At 37.7% G+C, this 24179-nt stretch overlaps 1 long non-coding RNA gene across 1 annotated transcript in view; it reads left to right on the top strand.

Annotated features, from left to right (window-relative positions):
* The first annotated feature begins 2414 nt into the window (after window positions 1-2414).
* LOC309856464 overlaps window positions 2415-24179 on the top strand; it is a 30276-nt gene continuing 8511 nt past the window's right edge. Inside the window, exon 1 of the long non-coding RNA XR_014307216.1 lies at window positions 2415-2480. This is a non-coding gene — a long non-coding RNA (uncharacterized lncRNA). The remainder of the gene's footprint in view (window positions 2481-24179) is intronic.

Genomic DNA, 24179 nt, shown 5'->3' with positions numbered 1-24179 from the left:
TCCCTGCTTGGTGGGGAAGTCTTCTTCTCCCTCTGTGTGATGCTGTCCTGCTTGTGTGCTCTCTCTCTAACAAATAAATAAAATCTTAGAAAAAAAAAAGAGCTCTGCATATTAAATGGATTTGGGGACAGAAGGAACAAGGGAGGAAATACATCTATCTTTCTACACAAACATAATCCACTCAAGTCTTACCAACAACCATATTTGAGTCAGACTTTTGGTCAAAAGGACATATACAATGGAATACAACCTATCAGGCAGAATTAGTTAATTTTACTTAAGGGTCTGGAAAGCTCTGAGAATAATCATAATTATAGATTTAGCAGGGTGATTATTTTGTAATATATACGAGTATTGTGTCATTATGTTGTACACCTGAAACTAATGTGATGTTATATGTCAGTTCCTCCTCAACAACAACAAAAATATCACAATTATTCAGAGGAGACTTAGAGGTAAAGGCCAATAACAAACAGCTTTTTCAGAGGTACTTATCCATAAGAAATAATATAGATGGAGGCCAAATAAGCTCATTGCAAATAAGCAGGCTTTCACAGAGGGATGTAATATATCAGCAAGCTCTAGGTAGATCAAGTGCTAATGAAATCTAGGACATGGGAAAATTTGATAAGTGCCAACCAAACTTCTCAAACAGATGAATCAAAAGGATGACTGACTATTTGGCATTACTAAAGAATGATGCACTTTATTAAAGAGCTTTCAGCAGTTTCAACAGAAAAATTAGTGCCCCCTGCTTATGAACATATGATATGAGTTCTTCAAAATAACAGTTTATATGTTATCTTTGAAAGAGGCAGATTGATAGAGCGGGAAGAGAGAAGGACTTAGTTTCCTCATCTATAAAATGAGTCAGTGATTTGCAAAAAACATTCTGGCAATGTAGGGTTGTCATAAAGAGACTGAGTGGCATGGCTCCTTGGTATTTACTCCCCTGCTTTAACTGGAATAAATTTGTGTTTTCCGATTTGTGACTTACATGTGACACATTTTTTATTTCATCTTTAAAAAATTTTTTATGTGTTATTTATTCTTTAAAACAAAGGCACAACAGCTGAAACACCAAACAAACAAGCAAAGAACCCCTTGTTCTGATGAACTTCAGAAGTATAGTATGACTGATAAGGAAGATAAGCTTCAGAACAGGTAAACTTGGTTCGAATCCTAACTCTGGCTCTGAGAGAGTAAGGCGAGATAAGAAACGTACATGCAGAGTAATATTTTAGAAAGATGGTCTTTTTGGGTTATGAAGGATGGGTTTAAAGGAATAAAGTCTGGAAGCAAGGAAAATTTAAGGAGACTTTTGAAATGATCTGGATATGAAATAAGGAACCCAATCCAGGCAATGACAGTAGAAATTGAATTGGAAGTATATATTTAAAAAAAAAATTTGCAGAGTCAAAATCTATAGGAAAAGTATTGTTGAGGTTTGTGGTATGAAGAAGTAGTCAAGAATGACTGCCCATTTTCTGACAACATTGACTGAAGAGAAAATCCAGGGAGAGGAGCCCTTCCGGGGAAAGATCTGATGACTTCCCACTGCACATATAGGATCTGAAAGCCAACTGGACATATTTACAGGGGTTCTGCATTATAGAAACAAGATCTGGGTAATATAGGGGAAAAAAAAAACATTTTCTTATGTCTGAAAACATAGAAGTCATTAGAAACCATAGCAAAAAATTAAGACCTTTTTAAGGGGGAAGGGTCTGTGAGGTAATTAAGCCTGAATGCCCTCAAGGCATTCACTGTATGTAATGAATTAATTTTTTTCCTCTGCATCTAGAATGGTAATAGTTATATAAAACCTGTATTAGTCAGGTTCTTCAGAGAAACAGAACCAATAGGATATATCTACAGGAAGATATCTATTATAAGGAATTGGCTTACATCATTATGGAGTCAAAGAAGTCCCTGATCGATCATCTGCCAGCGGACACCCAAGAAAGCCAGTGATGTAACTTAAACTGAGTCCCAGGACCTGAGAACTAGAAGTGTTCTCAGGAGAAGACTGATGTCTCAACGCAAGCAACTAGACAGGAAGGGATGAATTTTCTTTGCCTTGTTGTTCCCTTCCATCCCTCAACGGGTTGGATGACACCCACCCACACTGGGAAGAGAAAACTGCTTCACTGCATCCACCAATTCAAATGCTAATTTCATTCAAAAGCTTCCTCACAGATAACACTCAGAAATGACGTTTAGCCAAATGTCTGAGCACCCCATAATCCAGTCGAGTTGACGTATAAAATTAACCATCACGCCAACTTTCAGTGAACTGAAAAAAGAGTCAACTCATTTTGTGTGTGGGTTTTGTGATTCATATAAAAAACCCTAGTTAAGAAGGGTGTGGAAGGAAAACCAGATTCAGAGCCCCGATGAGCATCAGTGATACTCTTGAAGAGCTCCCAGTGCTGCGTGTGATATGGACCTGCTAACCAATAAGGTTAACAACGCGATAGGTAAGTGTAACAGGGCTGCTGAGCAAGTCGAATCTCAGTCTCTGCTCCCGTGTCACTATTTCTCTCTGTCTCTGTCTCTCATCTTCCCCATGTCTTGGCTTCTTTATCCAGCTGGCACTCTTTATAACATAGTTCTGGGCAGCTCCAGGGTATTCTCATCCTCAATTTAGCAATCGCATTGGAAAATGCACATCCCTCCCACCAGTTCTAATAAAATTTCCCGAAATAATTCACACTGGCCTGGTTTAGATCTTGTGCCCCTTTCTGAAACAGTGTCTGAAGCTATGGGGAGACAACACACCGACCAGCTGGACCAGGGTCACAAACCACTACAGGAACATGAGTTCAGCAGAACCACATGGACTGGGAGCAGGGGGACCAGGGTGTTCACCCAAGATATTGACCTCATAAGAAAGAAGCAGTGATACAAAGATGAGCACTTGAATAGCACAAGGAATCAGTAACCAGTGTTTCCTTAGAAGTCAAAGGAACCTTCATGGTGAGCTGGACAACAGAGGTTGAGCAGGATTTCACTAAGCTCATACAACAGTATTTAGAATTGTGAACACTCTTGGTGAGGGTGGTGCAAGTGAACTATCAACGTATCATCCTGTGCTAAATATGGAAAAGAGAGAAGGCCAAACTTCAAATTGTAGCCATATGTATAAACATAATAATAAAATAATGAACCACATTGATAATTAATCATCATACCTGTAACTACAAAAGTGTGATACCACATGTCCTTTTGAATCCTTCACCTCTGGGTTGTGAAACGTTGACAGTGTGAACTAAAAATGAGATGACTTTATGATTTTGGAAGAGGGTGAGTATGGAGAAATGCACTGATTTTGGAAGAGCAAACCTAGGTACTTTCACGGTTGGGAAACAGAGAAGGCAGTTTCACCATCTAGACAGATTTGTTCTTCTAGACAGATATGTTGTTCTCTGCTCATAAGCTGAGAAGGGTAGAGGGTAGAGGGATTAATAGTTTGCTGTAAATTTATAAGAGACTAAGTTTGTGCACAGGAAAGAAAAATGAGAAGGTGGGCAGAAGGACCTACCAAAACAAAACTTTTTCAAAAGGCAGAGGGCATCCCGATGAACAAAATGGAAATTTTTACCTCAGAAAAAAATGGAATTATTAGGATGTGCTTAAAAGTATATACAAATAGTTGGAAAAGCAAAGTGGACCGTTTACATTTCTATTTTGAGTATGATCTAAAGTTTTGAGGGAAAAAAAAAGTAAGAGAGAATGCTTCTACTTAATTCATTACAAAAAACTTCAACTTGAAAAAAGAAATCAGATTTCATACTTTTTTTTTTTAAAGATTTTACTTATTTATTTGACAGAGAGAGAGAGATCACAAGTTGGCCGAGAGGCAGACAGAGAGAGAGAAAGGGAAGCAGGTTCCCTGCTGAGCAGAGAGCCCAATGTGGGGCTTGATCCCAGGACCCTGTGATCATGACAGAGCCGAAGGCAGAGGCTTCAACCCACTGAGTCACCCAGGCACTCCAGAATTATTTCATACTTAATAGGTCAAAAGGTTAAGAGCAAAGGATACTGAGGAGATATTGCTGGATTTCAAAGTGAATTGTTGAAGTAATAGGATGAGAACTGTGAACATGTTAATTTTGTATAACAATGGTTAATGATTTTATCGGGAACTTTAGAGAGTTGTAAAAACAATAAGCAAAGGTTTGTGCATTTAAGCTGTTTAAAATAAAGGTAATTTCATGGGGAGGAGTTTCTTTGTACCACTGAGTCATGTGCTCACTGAGACAGTGGAGTTAGACAGTTTTTACATATATGAATTGAATCTGAAATCGCAAATTTGAAAATCATTCTTCATACCCTATAAATACCATAAAAAATTTGTGCCACAAAATGTACTCATCCATTTACTTATTAATCATCTGTTCAACAAATATTTCTAGTGAACTCTTTGTGCCCGGCACTTTTCAGAGTGCTAGGGAAAGAACAATCAACAAAATACAGCTCCTGATTTGAGGAACTCAGTCTGTTGAGAGTGGGAACATGTAAATACATAATTAAATCCTTCATTCATGCCCAAGGAGTTCAATTAACTTTGTTTCAAATGACAAACATTAGGATAATTTGGTCCCAACAAAATGTTACGTTTTATTTTAGAGGTCCTAAATTTCCCACCATTTAACTATTTTTGAAACGTTTTGTAATCTTTCTACAGTTAATCCTTTGCTTCTCTCTCTCTCTCTCTCTCTCTTTTCAAGGCTATTCAAGGCTACACTCTTCTGGAAAGGCATGGGCAGGCAATATGAAATTGGGTAGGAAGACAGTGAACCATCCATTTCCAAGTTTTGTTGAAACTCTGGGTACCCTGCTTTTAAGTAGATACTAGGGCTACTTCACACATGGTGAACAAGGTCAAGTTTCTCTGGACAAGTCCTAGAGAAGAGTGCTGAACAAACCTTAGGAATGGATTGCTCCCTCTCCTCCAGCCCAGTATTATGTCAATGCTGCCTTTCCAGAAGAGCATGGCCCTCAGTCTGTCTGACACAAGTAAAACAAGACAGTAGCTGCAGAAAAGGAAAAATAAAGAAAGAGAGAAAAAGGAGACAGGAACAAAAGATTAACTGTAGAAAAATATCCAGAATGTTTCAAAGTAGTTAAAAGGCAGTAGGCTTAGTGTGTGTGCACTATAGACCCAGAGGTAGAAATCACAAGAAGATGAAATTGTTAGGGCAAAAACTGAAGACTAACCACCAAAAAAAAAAGAAGAAGAAGAAGAAAATCGTTTTTCATTTTTTGAGGGCAGAATGAAGACAAAGATTCCAATTGTAGGCAGCATTAATCGAAATACAATATTCAGGTCATGGGAAATAAAGTCATTTTCATTTCTGAACACCATTTTTTAACTGGGACATTGACAAATTCCACCGAATAGAAGGCTAAGAATAAGGAAAACCTAAATTTCCTTCCAATTCTAACTGTTGGAATCTAAGTTAATTTAGGATTTATCATATATGTTAAATATAGTCCCTAAGTAAAGGAGAAGAAAACAAAGACCTCTTCCCCCTACCCCACTATATCTCTTTGTGTGAAGGATGGATTCAATAACACCTTATTAAAAGAACTATCAAGGTCTGTCTATATGAGTTTGTACCTAAATGCTAACCTGTAGGAATCATTTCCATGTGAAGATTAAAGCCAACAGACACTGGAAGCTTGAAGATCTAGAATTGGAATAGAACAGGAAGGAGTTTGGAGGACTGTGAAGACAATCGTCTTTTTTTAAAATGCACATTTCTTCCAGCAAAAGTAAGTATTTTGTCTTAAACAGTGTGCATGATTTTTGGGTAGGCCATTATACTTTTAGAATTGCAATACAAGGAAATCATTAAAGATTTACACAGTTTTCAGCAAGTGCTCATCTCAGTGTTACTGATAACAATGAAAAAAAAATAGAAAACATGCCAAATGTTGGAGAATGGGTTAAACAAATCATTCACACAATGTAATGTGTAATGAACAGTTGAGATGGGAAGCTATTCACACTATGTTGTTAAGTGAAATAAATCAGATTAAAATTTGTGTGCATTTTATTTTTTGCATTATTTCATCCAAAAATATGGAAGGAAAGGATTGAAAGAATAATATGGTAATTGCGGCTCACTCTGGATGTGGAAATTATAGGTCTTTTATTTTAATTTTCTCCTTTTTTGCTTATTTTCTAATTTTTTTCTCCATGAAATTGTGTTGTCTTTGTCATAATAAAAATGTGTTTTAAATTTAAAATTATATATATTTTGGGTGCCTGGGTAGCTCAGTCAGTTAAGCGTCTGCCTTTGGCTCAGGTCATGATTCCATTGTCCTAAGATCAAGTGCCACATGGAGCTACCTGCTCAATGGGGGGTCTGCTTCTCCCTCTACCTCTGCTGCACTCTTTCTCTCTCTCTGTCAAATAAATAAATAGAATATTTATATATATATTATATATATTTATATATATATAACATATATATAGTATTTAAGATAGAAAAGATATATTTCTATTGTGAGGTTTTATATATATAAATTTAAAATTATATGTATTTTGTATTTAAGATGGAAAAGATATATATTTCTATTGGGGGCTTTATAAATATATATAAGGTATATAAATTTAACATATATATAATATTTATATATATATAAGGATATGTGTGTGGGGGGGATAAAAATCATATAAAGATATATACATGCAAAAAAGACAGAGCCTCTATTTCCTTCATACCCCAACATACAATCTAAGACCAGGTGTGGTCAGTCCTACATTCCAATCAAATCCTCTGCCCTGAATGTTTTCCAACGTCTCCATGGCTGGATTCTTCTCATCTTTCAAGACTTGGCTCCAATGTCACATTCATAAAGAGAAACTCTCTAACCACCCTCCTTCAAGTGTCTTTGCCCAGTGCCTCCCTCTCTTGGCTCTGTTTATTTCCTTCAGAGCACTGATCACAGTCCCTTGTTTTCTTGCTTATTCATGTGTGCACATGGTAAATGCCTGACTGCATCCCTAGAATGTAAGCTCCACGAAGGCAGAAAACTTGTCCATGATTGTTGTACCTTTAAAACCTAGCAGAGGGCCTGACCTTTAGTGAATGTAGAGTGAATTACTCATGAACATTTCAGCAAGAATGACAGACATGAAGCCCTCGATCAAAAAAACTGAAGGACCAGTATTCAGTGTTAAGTGAAGAAGACTTAACTTCAAGATCTTACTAATTTAAATGCATTATCTAAACATAAATGTTTATATAACTACATATACATACTTATAAATTTATAAATGTATACACATACATATGCATTTATAATTTATACATATTTATACATATATACATTATACATATTAAATAAAAATTTCAAACCTATTCAAAGTAGAGAGAAGACTGTAATAAATCTCTTCCATGGGTCAATCAACTACCTTTAACAGTTATGAACTCATGATTAATTTTGTTTCATAAACAGAACCTCTCACTTTTCTCTCTGTCTGGATCATTTTAAAGCAAATTCCAGACATTATTTTTTTCAATAATTTCAATGAGTACTCTAAAAAAATTTTAAAAACATAATTCCATTATTGCACTAAAAATTAACAATAATTCCTTTGGGGAGCCTGGGTGGCTCAGTGGGTTAGCTTCCCTCTGCCTTTGGCTCAGGTCATGGCCTCAGGGCCCTAGGATCAAACAGTGCATTGGGCTCTCTGCTCAGCAGGGAGCCTGCTTCCCCCTCTCTCTCTGCCTGCCTCCTTCCTACTCGTGATCTCTCTCTCTCTCTGTATCAAATAAATAAATAAATAAAAATCCTTAAACAATAATAATAATTCTTTCACATTTTAAATATCTGTTTTCAAAAATGTATATAAAAATTTTTTTTCATCGAAAACACTTGTTCTTGAACACTCTCCCACATCCCAGTTTTTTAAAAAATTAACCTTTAATTCTTAAGTTCCATGTAGTCAGAAAGAGAGACTACTTTTTTCCCTCTCTCCTTGGATAATTTTTTAGCTTTCAAAAGTAAACTTTTTTTCAAGTTGCCTCAGAGATAAAATAGCCAGTTTTTTCTTATGCATTATCATTTGGGGGTGGTGGTGGGGGTTTCTCATGAATCTTGTTATCCTTCTCCATCTTCTCATTTTGTTAATCTGCCATCAGATGATAAATTGCCTTCAAAGAGTAAATGATCCTGAAACTCTGTTCTAATGAGTAGTCTGAATTTATAGATAGTCAATAAATATTTGTTGATTTTGTTTTATTCTGATATCTGGCGATTGTGGATAGCATGGTTTCAATAGCCATTTATGAGTTGCTCTCTAAGAGTAATTTTGATTTAGTTGTCGAAGAGTAATCTTGCCTTTCTTTTCCAACAAGCTGCTTGAATGTTATAATTTTTTTTTCTCTTTATAACCTTAGGCTGGTCCAATTTCTTAAAGCAGTTCTAGATAATGTTAAGCAATTGATTGTGCTATAGGGACAAAAAACACTTATTCTTCTCAGGGTTGTGATATCCTGGCGGAAAGGCACAATATGGTGGCAAAAGAGTCAGTTCTAGTGAGTTGCTGTAGATAACGGCCTCTGTGTGCCAGGTTTCCCGTTGTCAGTAAGCTGCTTTGTTGGTCCTCAAGTCAAGACGCTCAGCTGAAACGTCAGTGTGAGAGTTCCCATCTGTGGTTCACTCATTCGGTGAGTAAGAGCGTGATAACAATCCCTTCTCAGCTGCAGTCAAAAATATATGCTCAATATCAGCCAGTGGATCACCAAGCCTGGTCTCCCCGCCCCCCACTTCAAATATTGCATTCCATCCATCTAAACATGGTCACGTATTCATCAGCTAGCCTCAGACTAGAGGATAAAGGAGTGATGGAAACATCCCTGGAGACTTGGAGATTTGCCTCTGGTTTTGATGGGATATTATTCTGAGGATTCACACATTTGTTGACCTCAATGCTGGTGAGGTCAACAGGACAATGCAGTGTGTATTGATTTGTTTCAATTCAGAAATTGCTCATTTATCGTTTATATTTATGTAAATAAAGCACTCTCTTTCATCTTCCAATTATAACATGTTACTGAATTAATGTGATTAAAGATGAAGCTGGACTAATGTTAACAGGGTCTTTCTTTCTGTCATAAAGTGCAAAGGAACAATCATGTAAAATTAATATATTTCTAAGGAGGTGACTAGGAATCCCAGTGTCAGTGATTATAAACTCCCTCCTCTTGTTCCCCCCTCCTGTTCAAGCCAATTTCATGCTAAAATACCTTGACATAGTTTCTTTTTATTCCAGGCTTTTCTTCCTGTTCTATGCCTGTATCTCCAAATTATATTATGTGGTAGATTTTTCTATAAATGGGAATATGATATCTTTGAGATGAACAAGGTTGGCAGGAATTTAGCATCCAAGGAGTTTTGAATAGGCATGTCTGTTATTTTTATTGAAATATTTTCAGCTATCTATTTTTCTTAACACAATAGTAAAAAAGACAGTGTCTGGAGTAGGAATTATCAGTTCATACATTTTGGCAACTGAGCTGCTTTTTCCCAGGTCACTGCTTTGTTGTCTAAGCTTGAAATCACATTTTAGAACCAATAATATGGGATACTCATAGCTATAACCCAAAAGATAAATCTTTCTCTTCTTTCTTTCTTTCTTTCTTTCTTTCTTTCTTTCTTTCTTTCTTTCTTTCTTTCTTTCTTTCTTCCTTCCTTCCTTCCTTCCTTCCTTCCTTCCTTCCTTCCTTCCTTCCTTCCTTCCTTTCTTTCTTTTGTTCCTTTTTACTGGGGGAAAGGAAAATTCAGTTTAGGAATGAGAGGGATCGTATAGTTCTTGCTCTAATCTATGTAACAGAGCGGCTCTGGCCACTGAAGCATAAACAAATATATACGCTATATTTATAATTGGTTTGATATCTTGAGTTTTAATATTGTTTGAGACCGAAATCATTTTCCTGAAACATTGCAGTAACAAAGGCCTTCCATATCTGTTTCACCTCATCCCTTATCCATTCAGTATAGAAATAAATTGAGAAGTGTATTCTGTAGGACAGAATTTATGGAAAATACAATATGGTTGATATTGTGGTCTATTTCTTAAACTTATCAAACTAGTCCCCTACCGAAAGCCATTTACGGTGGGGACAAGAGATTCATTCCTAAGCATTCCCTTTGGCTGCCAGGTAAGGGTTATCCAAGAACTGACAGCAGCATAGCATTTAAGGGCATCAGTCTGGTACAAAAAATGAATATAGAAGAGATGGAATCACTGGGTATTGAGCAGCGGGGAAGGAAATGATTTGTGCTTCCTGCTGATGTATAAAGGTATATTATGCACAATAAGAACAGCTTAGCTCCCTCGGCTCTGTGGCTTACCACACTCTAGAACTGAAGGTACATAACGTGCAGGATAAGTTTATCTTCAACATGGCCTGGGCAATTATTTGGTATTGATTTTCTGAAAGTTTGGTCTTATATGTCAGCATTTTGTTGGCAAACTTTGCAACATAATCCAATCAAGTGAGTGCGGAGATGAATGCGGGCAGAGATAAACCCCCACGAGTGAGTCCTCTGCATGGTCGGGAGGTAGCCTCCTTACATTAAGGATTCTCTTGCAACTGTGCTCTCTCATCAGGGGAATTGTAATCTTGGGGAATCCCGGTGCCTGATTGCGACTCTCCTTCCAATTGTGCACTTTTGACCTCTATATTGATTCTGTCCTCTCATCAAAAGCGCTGATGTAATTCCATGTGCTAGGATCACGCAGTGATTTGCATCTAGGGGCTGCGGCTGTGAGCTGACCCCAGACCATTTCATCAGAGTGAAAGTAGCCCAAATGGCAGATGCGTTTCCCCCTAATATTAAAGTCTATTGTGCCATTTGGTAGGTTTTTTTTTTTTTTTAATCATATACCGAAAAGGGGCATACATCACCTAATCCAGATTTTGATTTAATTCCAAAATAGAGAAATTCTTTAAATCATAACAGGAATCAAAGGGATTTTATTGATTTCTACATTCAGATCAATAAATAACATTCCTGTTTGTTAAGGTTTAACACAAAAATGCTGAAAGTATCTGAATATTATTTCAGCAATTCCAGCGCTTTAAAAAATTATTGTTTTTTCCCCAGGGTTTTATTACTAACATACACCCAGAATGAAGCCTATTCATTGACTATCTACTTGAATATATGATATAGAAATGTCATTTAATAATATTCTGAGGAAAATCATAGATATTTTATTAAAAAATCCAATGCAGAAAAAAAAAACCAATGCAATTTAAATATTGACCATTACATTATTTTATTTCTCCTCCCCTTTCCCCCTCCCCTTTCTCCTCCTTTTTGTCTTCCTCCTTCAAGTAGGGTGGCAAATGGGGAGGAAATTACTTCTGAAGCATAGACACCTAAAGAAAACTTCATTAGAAATTGATGTAAATCTATAATTACTTGCAGTGTGTTCTGCTTTCCTATCTCTCCTTTAGTTCCTATTTATTCTTCTGTATTGATTTTGATCAACAAATATTTACTGAAAGCTTACATATAGGTGCTAGAAATTCAGTGATGAGAAAAACAGATAAGGTGCCTCACGGAGCTGACAGTTCGAATGGAGACAGTCAACAAATAATACAAATAATGCTGAATATAAAAAGAAGGGAACAGTTTATGTTAATAGCCGACATTAGAAATTATTCAATAATGGGATCCAATTATTTGGAAAAATACTGAAAGGAGCTTGGCAGGGAGGAGTGAGGATACTGAAGGCGCTAGGCATGGATGGAACATTCCCTGGACACCAAAGGAGGGACTGACCAGTTGTCCTATACAGGAGGAGGAAGAAGACAGTGGGGGTAGAACCAGAAAAGGGAAGGAAAGCTGTGAGGTGTTCTGAGATCCTTTAAACTCGAAAAAAACTTGATAAAGTGGGTTATCTGTGCGAAAAAGATAAAAGAGCTTCCCTTTGTGCCCAGATCAGTGAGAGATTAAATCAAAGTGGCCCAGGAGGAAAGAAAGGCTGGGGCTTATTAAATGTTCTGGGATTTGCAGCAAGTATGGGGACATTCTGCATTCCCACATGCTAGGAATGTGGAGGTTCAAGCCAATAGTCAATAATTTTCTTTCTTTTTAAAAAACATCCTCAGTAAGTGCTGTGAAGATAAATTTCGGACAGTATGAATGAGTACAACGGGGGTTTTAGTTTAGATGGGAGCAGAGAGGGATGACCAAATAAGACCTCTTGGTTTTTTCAGATCTTGGGGACACTTGATTTCATTTCGAAAGAGTTGGATTGGGGCACCTGGGTGGCTCAGTGGGTTAAGCCTCTGCCTTTGGCTCAGGTCATGATTTCAAGGTCTTGGAATCGAGCCCTGCATTGGGCTCTCTGCTCAACGGGGAGCCTGCTTCCTCCTCTCTCTCTGCCTGCCTCTCTGCCTACTTGTGATCTCTGTCTGTCGAATAAATAAATAAAATCTTAAAAAAAAAAAAGAGTTGGATCTCTGTGTGAGAAAATAATTGCCAAAATATCTGAATTTACAGAAATATTAAATTAGGAAATATTGATAATTTAGATTGCATAGCAAATTCATAGTTTAAAGTGTTTCAATAAACCTATAAAGCAATCCTGTGGAAAAGGAGGGATGAGACCACTGACATTCAGACAGTGACTCACTAAGTAAGTATAGTAAGTAGCAAAAGTAGTAAGTGGCAAAGGCGGAACTCGAATCCACATCTCTGTAAACTCTGAGCTCTTTCCATTAATTTTGTAATATAGTCTTTGAAGTTGTAAAAGCATTCAACAGAGGTTTTTCTTTAAATTGTCATTGATCCCAATATGTACAAAAGTGTTCAATTTTTAAAAATTGAAATCAACCCTTTAAAAAAAAATTTTCTAAGAATGTATATATTGCATACGTCACAATTTAATTCTAGAGACTGTCCCTGTGGCTGCTAGAGAATGGGAACCAGTTTCAGATGGGCTGTCCCATATGCCTCTTATAGGCTAGGAAGCAGCAAGTGATGGGATGGGTCTTTATTGGCACGGGAATCTCTAAATTTTCACCTCTAGAAGCCAGGCTAAAAATAGTAGCAGCATTATGGAGGAAAGTGACAACAGTCTGCCCCAGAGATAAGCTGCTACAGAGAAATACTATGGTGTCATTAAATAATCATGTTGTTGACTCTTGTCTTGGGGGAGGGTGGTTTAGAAAGCCCAAGACTAATCCTCTGTCTCTTCTGTCATATTTCTGTGATTAATATTTTATGACAGGGGCTCAATTCTATGAATCACAATCAATATGATTATACTTATTAATCATTATTTAAATCAATTATTAGATAACAAATAACCCAGTGCAGGACTGCCATTTATATAAGTAGAGGATGCTGGTTATCCAAGTTTATGACATGTGCATTGCTCATTTATTGTCATTGGTTATTTGTAGTTTAGTTAGGGCACAGGTCACTGAACTTGGACTCTAAGCTCAAAGTTAAAAACGCAGCTTCACCACTTTATCAGGGGCCTAACACCACATAAGTTTCTTAAACTTTCTAGGCTTCAGGTTCATCATCAATAAAATGGGGTTAGTGATGTAATAAAATACTTTTCAGGATGATATTAGGTTGCAAATATGAAATAAAGTAATGCAGATTTTTTTTTCTTTGTTTTATTTATAGGGGAGATGATCAGAGGTGATATCAGTGACCAAGGAAAAATATGGATGAGGGTAGACCAAGGAAGAATGCTATCAGTTCCTTCAGTCATCTTCTAGATATTTGGACTCAGATCCCAGGATAACAGTCACATGCACACGAATGTCCTGGTCTCCTCATCTGTGACCTTCCACACTGCCACTTGATTACATTCTCTTTAGCAGGAGTTAAAAGTTTTGATCAGAAATGAAAGGTTGAACCTATGATTTTAGGCCTGAGGCCTTCTTAATTTATCTTACTGCCATGTGTCCCTAACCTTCTTGTCCGTTAAATTCACCCAGAGTGTTCTTCAGAAAATCAGAGTCCATGAATGCAGCTTTGCATGTAAGCACAATGTAACTGCTTCATCGTGGTAAGAGATACTTGCAAGAAAAAGTGGAGGTTTTTATTAAATAGCACAGATTTGGGGCGCCTGGGTGGCTCAGTGGGTTAAGCCTCTGCCTTCGGCTTGGGTCATGATCTCAGGGTCCTGGAATCGAGCCCGTCATCAGGCTCTCTGCTCAGCGGGGAGCCTGCTTCCTCCTCTCTCTCTGCCTGCCTCTCCGCCTACTTGTGATCTCTCTCTGTTAAATAAATAAATAAAATCTTAAAAAAAAAGCACAGATTTCCCCTCCTCTCCCTGGAAGGATGACTTGAAGCTACAGATAGACTTACTCATTTTCAACGATGATAACTTTGGGGAAAGTTCACTTCATCTTATCTTAGATATTAACTGCAGCAGACAGCCATGGTGATGAGTTATAAGAAGTTTGGGGATTGAAATAAAGGACATGTGGACTTTGTGAGTGTGCGTGAGCACACTTTGCTGTTTTCTTATATCAGCTAATTTGTTTTATTTTCAGTTTAGAGGTCTCTTACGTGTTGATTGTCATCTGTCTTTTTTTGATTCCTTTACCAAAAAGAGAAAATGTTTGTAAAATTATTTTATACATCGGAAAACATTACCTTTGACAGCCAGGTGTCTTAGGAGTGCATTTTGATTTGCTGCTAAGAAGTGGGAGCTGTGGCTTTGAAATTAGTTCATTCTGAGGCTGGATATATGTCAGCATTTCATGCATAGATTCCTACTAGGATGAAATACAAAAGATTAGGAGATGTACTAAAGACTGCAGCTTTTCTTCAAGATTAAAATCTTTCTGATAATTTTTTAATGAGAAAAAACATTAAGAGGCAAGTCTAGCATTTAAAATAGCATGCGATTATTGCAACATGTGACCCGTACTTGTTTATGGTGTCAAAACCTTTGCCAGGGTTGCTGTTGTGTACCATGACCTTGTATATATGTAAAGGGGCTATATGCTGTGATTAGCTTTGGAGACCAAAAATGTAAGTATAGTGTAAGACAGGAATATATTTCCTGAACTTCAGTAATGATGCGCTTTGCTTTTCATAACTTAAATTGTGACCATTTAGTATTTACAAAGCAGATTTGTTAAAAATTCCACAGGGCTATCTGAAGCATCTCTTTGGTTAGAGTCATCAGAAGGAAAGCAGGTGAGACGTCACAGGGCTCTTCCCATGTCACAGGTGTGGGAGATGATGTCCACAGATGATGAGAGAGCAGATAGATATGCCCTGGGGGCCAAAAGTGTGACCAGCAAGGGCACTGGCCAATGGGAATCTTAAAAGATTGTGGAGGAAGCCACACCTCCGGAGTGTGAAAATCTGTCTGCCCATTCCCCATCGTGCTCAGAGCTTTTTTAAAGGTTTCAGCTTAGCCTCTGGAACCGTGAACATCTGGCTCTTTTTTCCCACCCTCCTGAAACACTCCAGTCCATGTTCACCTGAGAGGAGGTTAGCGTCACTAATCTAGCTGCATTCCTCCTTTCCATTTCTCAAGCGAATCGATAGAAAGAATATATAAAATAAAAACACTCTGACCACTCGTGAATGGTTACTAATGAGTATTTTCTCTCCGGGCTGTCTAATCAAGTTCGCTGAGTCTTTAAGCCTGTCCTAGGTTGCATTTTGGGTACATTCACAAATGGTGGGGTTTTTTTTTTTTTTCCCTTAGGGGCTGGTTTCTGCTACCTCAGTGTGCAAAGAAACTGAACACCTCAGCCCTTCCACAGTGACAGGTGACGTGCACGATTGTTTGCTGACGGTGATTTGGAATATTGATGCTTTAGAGAAAGAACTACATCGAACAGGCAATCTGCACGGCTCACAAGCTACACAAAGAGCACTGGAGATAAATAAAGTGTCAACCCGGCACTGCAGCTTTGTGGAGAATCATTTTCAAATTTTCCTTTTTGAATTATTAAATAGACCATGTCAGAACAACTCTGATTATTATCCAATCCATAGGCTTCAACACCAAGCTTTTATGTAATATCAAGTGACTGCAGTGATCAATTCGACCAATCATAAATGTGCCCTCGTTCTGGAAAGGATTCAACTCTCCGCTGCACCGCAGCGTTTTATGCAGATAGGGAAACACCTGCTGCATTGCTTAGAGAGGGGGCCACGGCAGGGTCTGCCTTGAGGAATGTGCGGAGGCTGTGAAAATATATTTAGTTTCTTATCGAGAACTTTAAGCCTAAGTCCATCTTTTTGCCATTTGAGGACTGTTTATGTAGGTTAGCCGGAGCCCGATTATCTGGCTATGCATCTCTGTGGCAGAATTATCTACCTAACCTATATTGTAAATAAAACGTCTAAAAACTGTAGCAGAAAAAAAAAAAATCAAGCATTGTTTGTGGTTTCTTGAGGAAATACAGTACCTGCTGGAAGCAGAGACTGAGCTATGCAGGCATGTAGCCACGTGTCATTTATAAAATGTGATAAAATGATAATCTCTCACCTACACTAATACGCAGTTTATCTAGATAAATAACTCTTCGAATGAATACTGTGGATGCCTTTAGGGTCTTAGGCATTTAATTAAAATGGAACAAAAATATTAGCTGTCAGCTTTGGGATTTTCGGCATCTTCTCTTGAAAAGGATATTCTTTAGTCTGAGAACAGATTTGTGACATTCACTGGGAATAGACGTGAGGTGGTATTTTTCTAATCCTCGGGAAGAAAGAGGCTCAAAATGCACGGTATAGAAATCTGAAGATGAAACGGTTTCCTGAGGATGCCTCTGTTTCCCACCGCAGCTCCCTCCCAGGGCCTGGGACAGAGGGAGGAATTCAGGGAGCCTCCGATAATTGCCAATGATTGGAGGCAGCCCTGTGGCTCGGGCACTTTCTGGCCATCGTGCTGGTGCGTTGCCAGCACTCACGATGACTGCAGAAGCAGAGGGCTTTCTTCCTATTGCATGTGTGTGATTTTGACGTTGGACACAGGGAGGCAGGGCGAAGCAGTGGCAGAGAACAAGCGTAGGGAAGAGCCCAGTGGAGGCCCTGAAGCAAACTGCCTTCCAGAATGCAGAGATTAGAGGAGGCTCCCCTGCTACCCACTTAACCCTAAAAATACATCTTAAGCTGCAATGCAAGAGACTCGTCCAGAAATGACTCCTTTTAATTGTTCTATTGTCTACTGAACATTGATTTGGGTTTTCTTTGAGTCAAGTTTTCTGGGAAAACACTGGCTACCTTTATGTGATGAAAACTCTGTCTCTTGAAATAGATTGCACACTGTGTATATATATATATCGTGTATTTCTTTTGTCAATTTTTGCCCTATCTTGTAGGGTTTGGAATACGTTGAAAGAAAAGAAAAAACTTCTATTGTAATGCAGTGGGGCCCTATTGTTGAACAAATTAATCTGGATATTTGTCCACAACTTTGATAATAGATGACATGCTGACAAAGCATGAAATTATTACTATAAATGAATGTGTTGTGAGATTTCTATTTTTTTTTTTTTTTCACAGAGTAGATTCAGTGTTTAGGTAACATGGTTTAGTAGATTTTCAGCCCCCTTGAGAGAGATAAGAAATGGTCTAAACACTTGAGAAAAATGTAATTTGAGATAGGAGTTAGATTTTTTTAAACCTCTTTTAGTTCTTGCTTGGAATATTCATTTTTCGTTGTGGTTTAAAATTTGGATCTGGAAAGTGGACTGTATCCTAATAAAATAATGACTTACAGGACTTACTATGAAATTATTTCATGGATCTGGAACAGAAATGCTGTTCAAATGGGCAAACATGTGATATGCTGATAATAGGTAACAGACTAAAGGTAGTAGGTCAGAGGGTGTGTGTGTGTGTGTGTGTACTCCCTGTCTCATCATACCTGGAAACTCATACAAGAGTTATAATCAAAATAAAAATAGAACCTTTATAATTCGAGCAGAAGAGAAATTTAGGCAGTCAGCTGTTAATAATACAAATCAATAAGCATATTTTTTTTTTTTTTTTTTTTTTTTTGTCTCCAGGTATGTTCTAGCCATCAGTATTGAAAACACTAGCCCAAAAAGGTATATTTCAACATTTAAAAATCATTTTGGGGGGGAAATGGTAGAAAGGATTCTACTCTATATATTTTCCTCATGGGCAGTGGAAATAAGCTTTTACGATTCCATACTCTTTTAGCGTTCCTCCCCTCCCCCCTTCATTTGATCGCATTATTCACACAAAGAACCAATGAGCCGTATGCCATTACCTTAAAATCCTATATTAATGAGACAGCTACAGTTTTTAATCATTTGAGTTAAGCCTTGAATATTCTGTTTGTTAATATAGTGCATCCATTTAAAATGAGGACAGGCATTTTATTGTAATATTTTATTTGCAAATAATGAATAAAATACTGGTTTTCTCTTTGAAAAGTTGTCAAACATTCTGACGAAAGCATTTTATTTTTGAGGAGTTAATTTTATCTCTAAAAGCATGGGTAAAAAAAAAAAAGATGTTTCTTACAGAGTCAGTTAAAGAGATAAGGGCCCTGGTACCTCGTTTTTCTGGCAAAATTTTGGGGTGGAAATGAATACATATACACAAACTGTATAGTAAGCCAACCTTGATTACTTAACAAAAATCAAGAACATTCGAGATAACACTTAAATGAAACCTAAACAACTTATCCTTAGTATCTTCTGGAGATATAATTGTGTGAACAAAAGGAGGAATTTTTTTTTTGTCTTTTGCTTAATCTTATTTTACTTTGCTTTTGTTTATGAAAATGGCTCAGAAAAGCCCTTGAGATAAAGTTCCTATAGCACCATATATTTTTTCTTCTTTTTAGGTAATAATTGCTCTCTGACTTAAAATATGACATCCAGGCCACCTTGATTTCACGAATGTCAACATCATATGAATTAGACAATGGTCTCACCTTTTACAATTCCTGTATAAAAAGACAGCAGCATATTTAACCTCTTGAAAGTTGCCAACCCACTTATCTGTGGGCTATTTATTATTTTTTTCTTTTATAATGTTTTTCTTATTTGATGAAAAATCGAATATATGTTGGAATGCTAGTCAAAAAAGAGGCTAAGCTATTGAATTTTGAATGTTTCTTACTTAACAAGTACAGTGAGTTATAAAATACTATTTTTAAATAGGAGAAAAGTGCTTTAAAAATGCAATTTGGTACTGTTTCCTTAATACAGATGATATTCACAAATCAAAATCACGAGCAAAATTCAGGAAAAATTAAAAAGAATTTTCCTAAGTAGAGTTTTCAGTGCTAATTAAAAATACCAGAGAATTTCATGAAGGTATTGCATCCATATCAGTGAACTTATACTTTAAAAACAAACATAAGACACAGAAGGACTTTTCCTTGGCTTCTGTTTCTCGCATCTCAGCAGCTACTCCGTCTAGGATTTTTTTCAGTGTTCACATAGGAGCCACTGCCCTGGCATTTTTAAGAAGTTTTGGGTCTGTGTAAAGCTAAGTCACAGTATCTGGGTGGATGGCATTGTTACTTCATTTTGCATGGAAAGAAAGTCATTTTTAATCCCCCTGAGATTATAGATGACATCGAACTGAGAAGCTGTTTGGGAACACTAGGCTCCCACTGTAGCTCTTCACTTGAAAAATTCAGCTGACCTCCCCAGTTTATTTTAACCCGAATATACACAGTTACCCCCACTCCCCCACTCTTGTCTTGACCTCCCCTCTTAGCCACATACAGATGCCCCTCTTACTTGGAAACTTTGAGTTGACTTCTTTTTTCTTATCATAATGATGATTTCTGCATAAATAATCAATCAGTCAACCAAGCATTTGATCCTATTAACTGGCCAGGGTTGCCCAAACCACGCAATTTTTGCTAAGCTCTATCTGATGCACTCTTCTGTAGGAGCAAATACATTTTTCCTCAAGTATTTTATTAGATACTTTATTTTAGATTCTGCCTTTTTTTTTTTTTTTTTTTTTAGCAACAGAATCTAAGCAGCCTGATTGGAATTTCAAATGATCGTCACACTGAATTTGAAAGTCTGTCTTACTCAGAATGTAACATTTTTCTTATATTTTAACCAAATAGAGGCAAGAAAGTCCTTTTTATCTTTTTCTAGCTAAACGTATGTTCAATATTATTAATTCAAGTAGTGAAAAGATCATTCCACATCTCTATTTAATAAGATTTTTCAGTCTTTAGCTAGGTTATCAATTGCTTCCTCTCTTGTGTTCAGTACACCAATTTTCCTCACTCCCTGATTTGGTTTGTTCTTAAGGGATACAAAATCCATGTTGTCACTTGCTGGAGTATGCAAAAGCCAGTTTGTTAGAAAACAAGGTGTTGCACTGTTTGTTTGTTTGTTTCTTTGTTTGTGTGCCAGAAAATGAGTCTGAGTTACACTGCGTGGTTCCTGTGCCTATTTGCTTACACTTAGTTTTCCTCTCTTTACACACGAAGAAGCAAACACCGTCCCTGTCAAAGGATAAATGAGGCAGAATTGGTGACGTGTGTGTTTGTCAACATAAGCAAGATCAAATGATTGCTCAGCAGGAAGAAGCCACGGGAAAGCCAATGATTTTTGACTAATTAGCAAAATAATAATAATGTCTCCCTAATGATTACCTTGTACTGGCTTGTGGCCTTTATCAGACAGAGCTATTCCATCAGTGCAAACTGGGTGTTTTGAAGACAAATTAGCAATTTTATTTGAAATCATGGATGTGCAGCATTTCAGAGAAATCTTTGGAAACATCCTGTCCTTCTATATTATTGAGCAACAGAGACTGAGAACTGAGCCCCAGTTTTTTTGTTTCCCATTGTCCTATCACCAACGAGCACTTCAGCTAATACTTTACAAGAAGCAGCAAGGTGTGTTTTTCAGGATCATTTAAAATACACGTTCATTCTATCCTTCCAGGGAATTTTGCCAGAGGTGTCCATGAGGAGTAACTTGGTTGAAAATAACAATGTTGACAAGAATTTTTTTTTTTTCCTGTTGCCACACGCTAGCCAAAGTTAGAGGGTCCATTACCAGGCGCAATCTTATTTTAAGTAATCTTTGATGAAACTTCAAGAAGAAATTAAGGTAGACCTAAATTGTCAGTCCCGTAAAATGTTACTGAAGCTGCCATTTTCTGTGAAGTTCGGTAGGCAACCACTATTTATAGGAAATGGCGAAGACAGGAGCATGTCTCAGGTCGCAGGGCGTGTGCTAAGCTCTGTGGATTATCTTGCCTGAGACATATTCACAGGATTCCTGGCTCAGGACAAAGCTACATATTTCTCACTTTCCTGGGTGCCAGATTTACACCTTAAAAATAGAGATCAAGGATGAGTGAGCTTGGAATCAAGGGAATATTGTCTAGGAGAACTTAGTTTGTCATATGGTGTCTAGGTTGGGAAATGCTATGTGGACCTTGCTGATTTGGGCATTAAAATTGCCTGAATTGTATTAGATTTTCCCAAGAGAGCTGATTAAACTTTCAAATGATCATGAACAAAAATACCTCAACAAAATAAAAACCAGACACGATGATAAACTTATGGGTTTTTTTTAGACTAGCAAGCTACTTGTTTGTTTGCTTTTTAAATTTTTTACCCTTTAAAATAATATAAATTGTTATCTTTCAGTTTTTTCCTACTGTGATCATTTAACTGACATATAGATTTAAATAAAAAAGCCACCCTCCCACCCCATTTTCTTTCTATCCCAATCATCAAGTAAGAAGGTTTACTGTGGGGTAAGCATTGTTTGTTTTTACAGCAGCTAATACAGGGCCCATGGTTACCTTTCCTTTATTTTTATTTTTCGGCACCTTAACCCCGCTTAGGACATTCTTCTAGCAATCCTCTCTCCACCAAGATCTCTCCCAGCCCCTTCCCCAGGAGCAGTGATTTCTATGATAACAACCTGAAAAAAGCAAGAGTAGTATTTCTCCTTTGTCTAACCCCGGACAGAAGACTAATATGGAGAGACAGGGAAAGAGGAGGTGACAGCGGTGATGGGGGACATGGTAATGAGGGGGAGGGCAGGGGAGTGGGCTAGCAAAAGACAAGAGCAGTGTTGATAATATGCTGAGGCGGGGTTGGGGGTCAGAGGAGAGACCATTTTAATGAATCGCATGGCTACACCACCAAGCAGATGCTCAGAAATTCTCTTAAGTCTCCATCAACCTCGATGAATTCTTCTATGACTTTCCAGGGCTGCACTGTCCAATAGAGTAGCCACTAACCACGTGCGGCTGGGGAGCACCTGAAATGCACCCAGTCAAAATCTCATGCCTCAAGTATAGCTGACATGTGGATTTCAAGATTTAATATGAAAAATATAAAATATTAACAAATTGTGTATCAGTTCCATGTTGAAACGATAGTATTTAAGATACTTTCAAGATATGTTTTTGGCTTTTTTTTTTTTTTTCCTCTTTAAAAACAGGTAGTTCATGGGGTGCCTGGGTGGCTCAGTGGGTTAAAGCCTCTGCCTTCGGCTCAGGTCATGATCCCAGGGTCCTGGGATGGAGCCCTGCATCGGGCTCTCTGCTCAGCAGGGAGCCTGCTTCCCCTTCCCTGCCTCTCTGCCTACTTGTGATCTCTGTCTGTCAAATAAATAAATAAAATATTTAAAACAAATAAAATTAAAATAGGTGGCTCAGTTAGGTAAGCATCTGCCTTTGGCTCAGGTCATGATCTCAGGGTACTGGGGTCAAGTCCCACATCAGGCTCCCTGCTCCTCCCTCTGCCTGCTGCTCACCCTGCTTGTGCTCTCTCCATCTCTGAGAAATAAATAAATAAAATCTTTAAAAAAAATGGCTACTAGGAAATTTAAAATTACATCAATGGCTCTTTTTAATAATCACATTTTCTAGTTTCTGTATTTGATACTTGGTATCTATCTGTGTCTTGCTGACTCTAAGGAGACCGCCTCTTCTAGGAATAGGCAATTTCTAGAGATAGCAAAGGACTTGCATATGAAAGCACCTTCTACCAGTAAAACAACCAATTCAGAGTCCATACGCCCAGCCACCTTTTTTATCAGGCTTGCATTCTCCAAACCACTATTCAGCTGCCCGATTCACCCCAGGGCCAGGTACCAGACAACTAGGGAGACACCCTATGTCCCAAAGCCCATGGAAATGGTTCAAATTAGCCAAGTTTAAGATTGCCTACCCTGCTACCTGCCTACCCTGCTACTCTGCCTACCCTAATCACCATAAAGGCTCTTGCCCATGTTCTGCCCCCTTCTCTGGACCTCCTGACTACCCTTGGTCTTTCCCTATATGGCCCCTGCCCATGGAATGGCATGCCCTATCTTCTTGGGATCTGTGACTATAACAAACTACCTTTTCAGTGGCGGTAATTGTCAGATTTGTTGGCCTTACCATACTTGAATAATAAAACCTACATGTAAAAACACTTGCATACTATTTCTATGGGATAGTGCTGCCAGAGCTCTGTTTTCTCCAAGTGTGATCCACTGATCACTTAATAATGTGGAGAGTCACTTACAAAATTAAACTCCCAGATTCCTGGGACCCCTTCGAACTAGCTCAGCTTCTGAAGCATAGTATTAGTTCAGTAAATCTCAGCTATTATTACTTTAACCCCATAATAACAATAACACTAATAATGATGATAATAAAATGGTTTATTTCTGGTTTGAGATGATTATTTCTTCCCACTTTATGGTTAGTTTTGTTACTATTGTGCAATATAATAAAATATATATCTCTATATGCAATGCAAGCTAGCATTTATTATTTATTATTGGCCAAGCTCATGTTAAGTGTTTTATACATTATTTCATTGAATCCTTATGACAACCAATTGAATGACAAAGTAATATGCCCAGAGTCACACAGCTTGCTAGTGTCGGAGCATATATTTATTTTTCAATGATACATAATTTGTGTATTTACTTAACACTATCCTGTCCGATACTCATTCAGAAGGGTAATAGAATACATATGCACAATTTAAGAATTATCATGAAACAGGTCACCTGGGTGGCTCAGAGGGTTAAGCCTCTGCCTTCAGCTCAGGTCATGATCTCAGGGTTCTGGGATCGAGCCCCGCATTGGGCTCTCTGCTCAGCAGGAAGCCGGCTTCCTCCTCTCTCTCTGCCTGCCTTTCTGCCTACTTGTGATCTCTGTCTGTCAAATAAATAAATAAA

This window comes from Mustela nivalis (genome assembly GCF_964662115.1).
Source record: "Mustela nivalis genome assembly, chromosome: 2".
In the NCBI taxonomy this organism is placed as follows: Eukaryota; Metazoa; Chordata; class Mammalia; order Carnivora; family Mustelidae; genus Mustela; species Mustela nivalis.
This window is presented reverse-complemented; position numbering and strand designations above follow the sequence as displayed.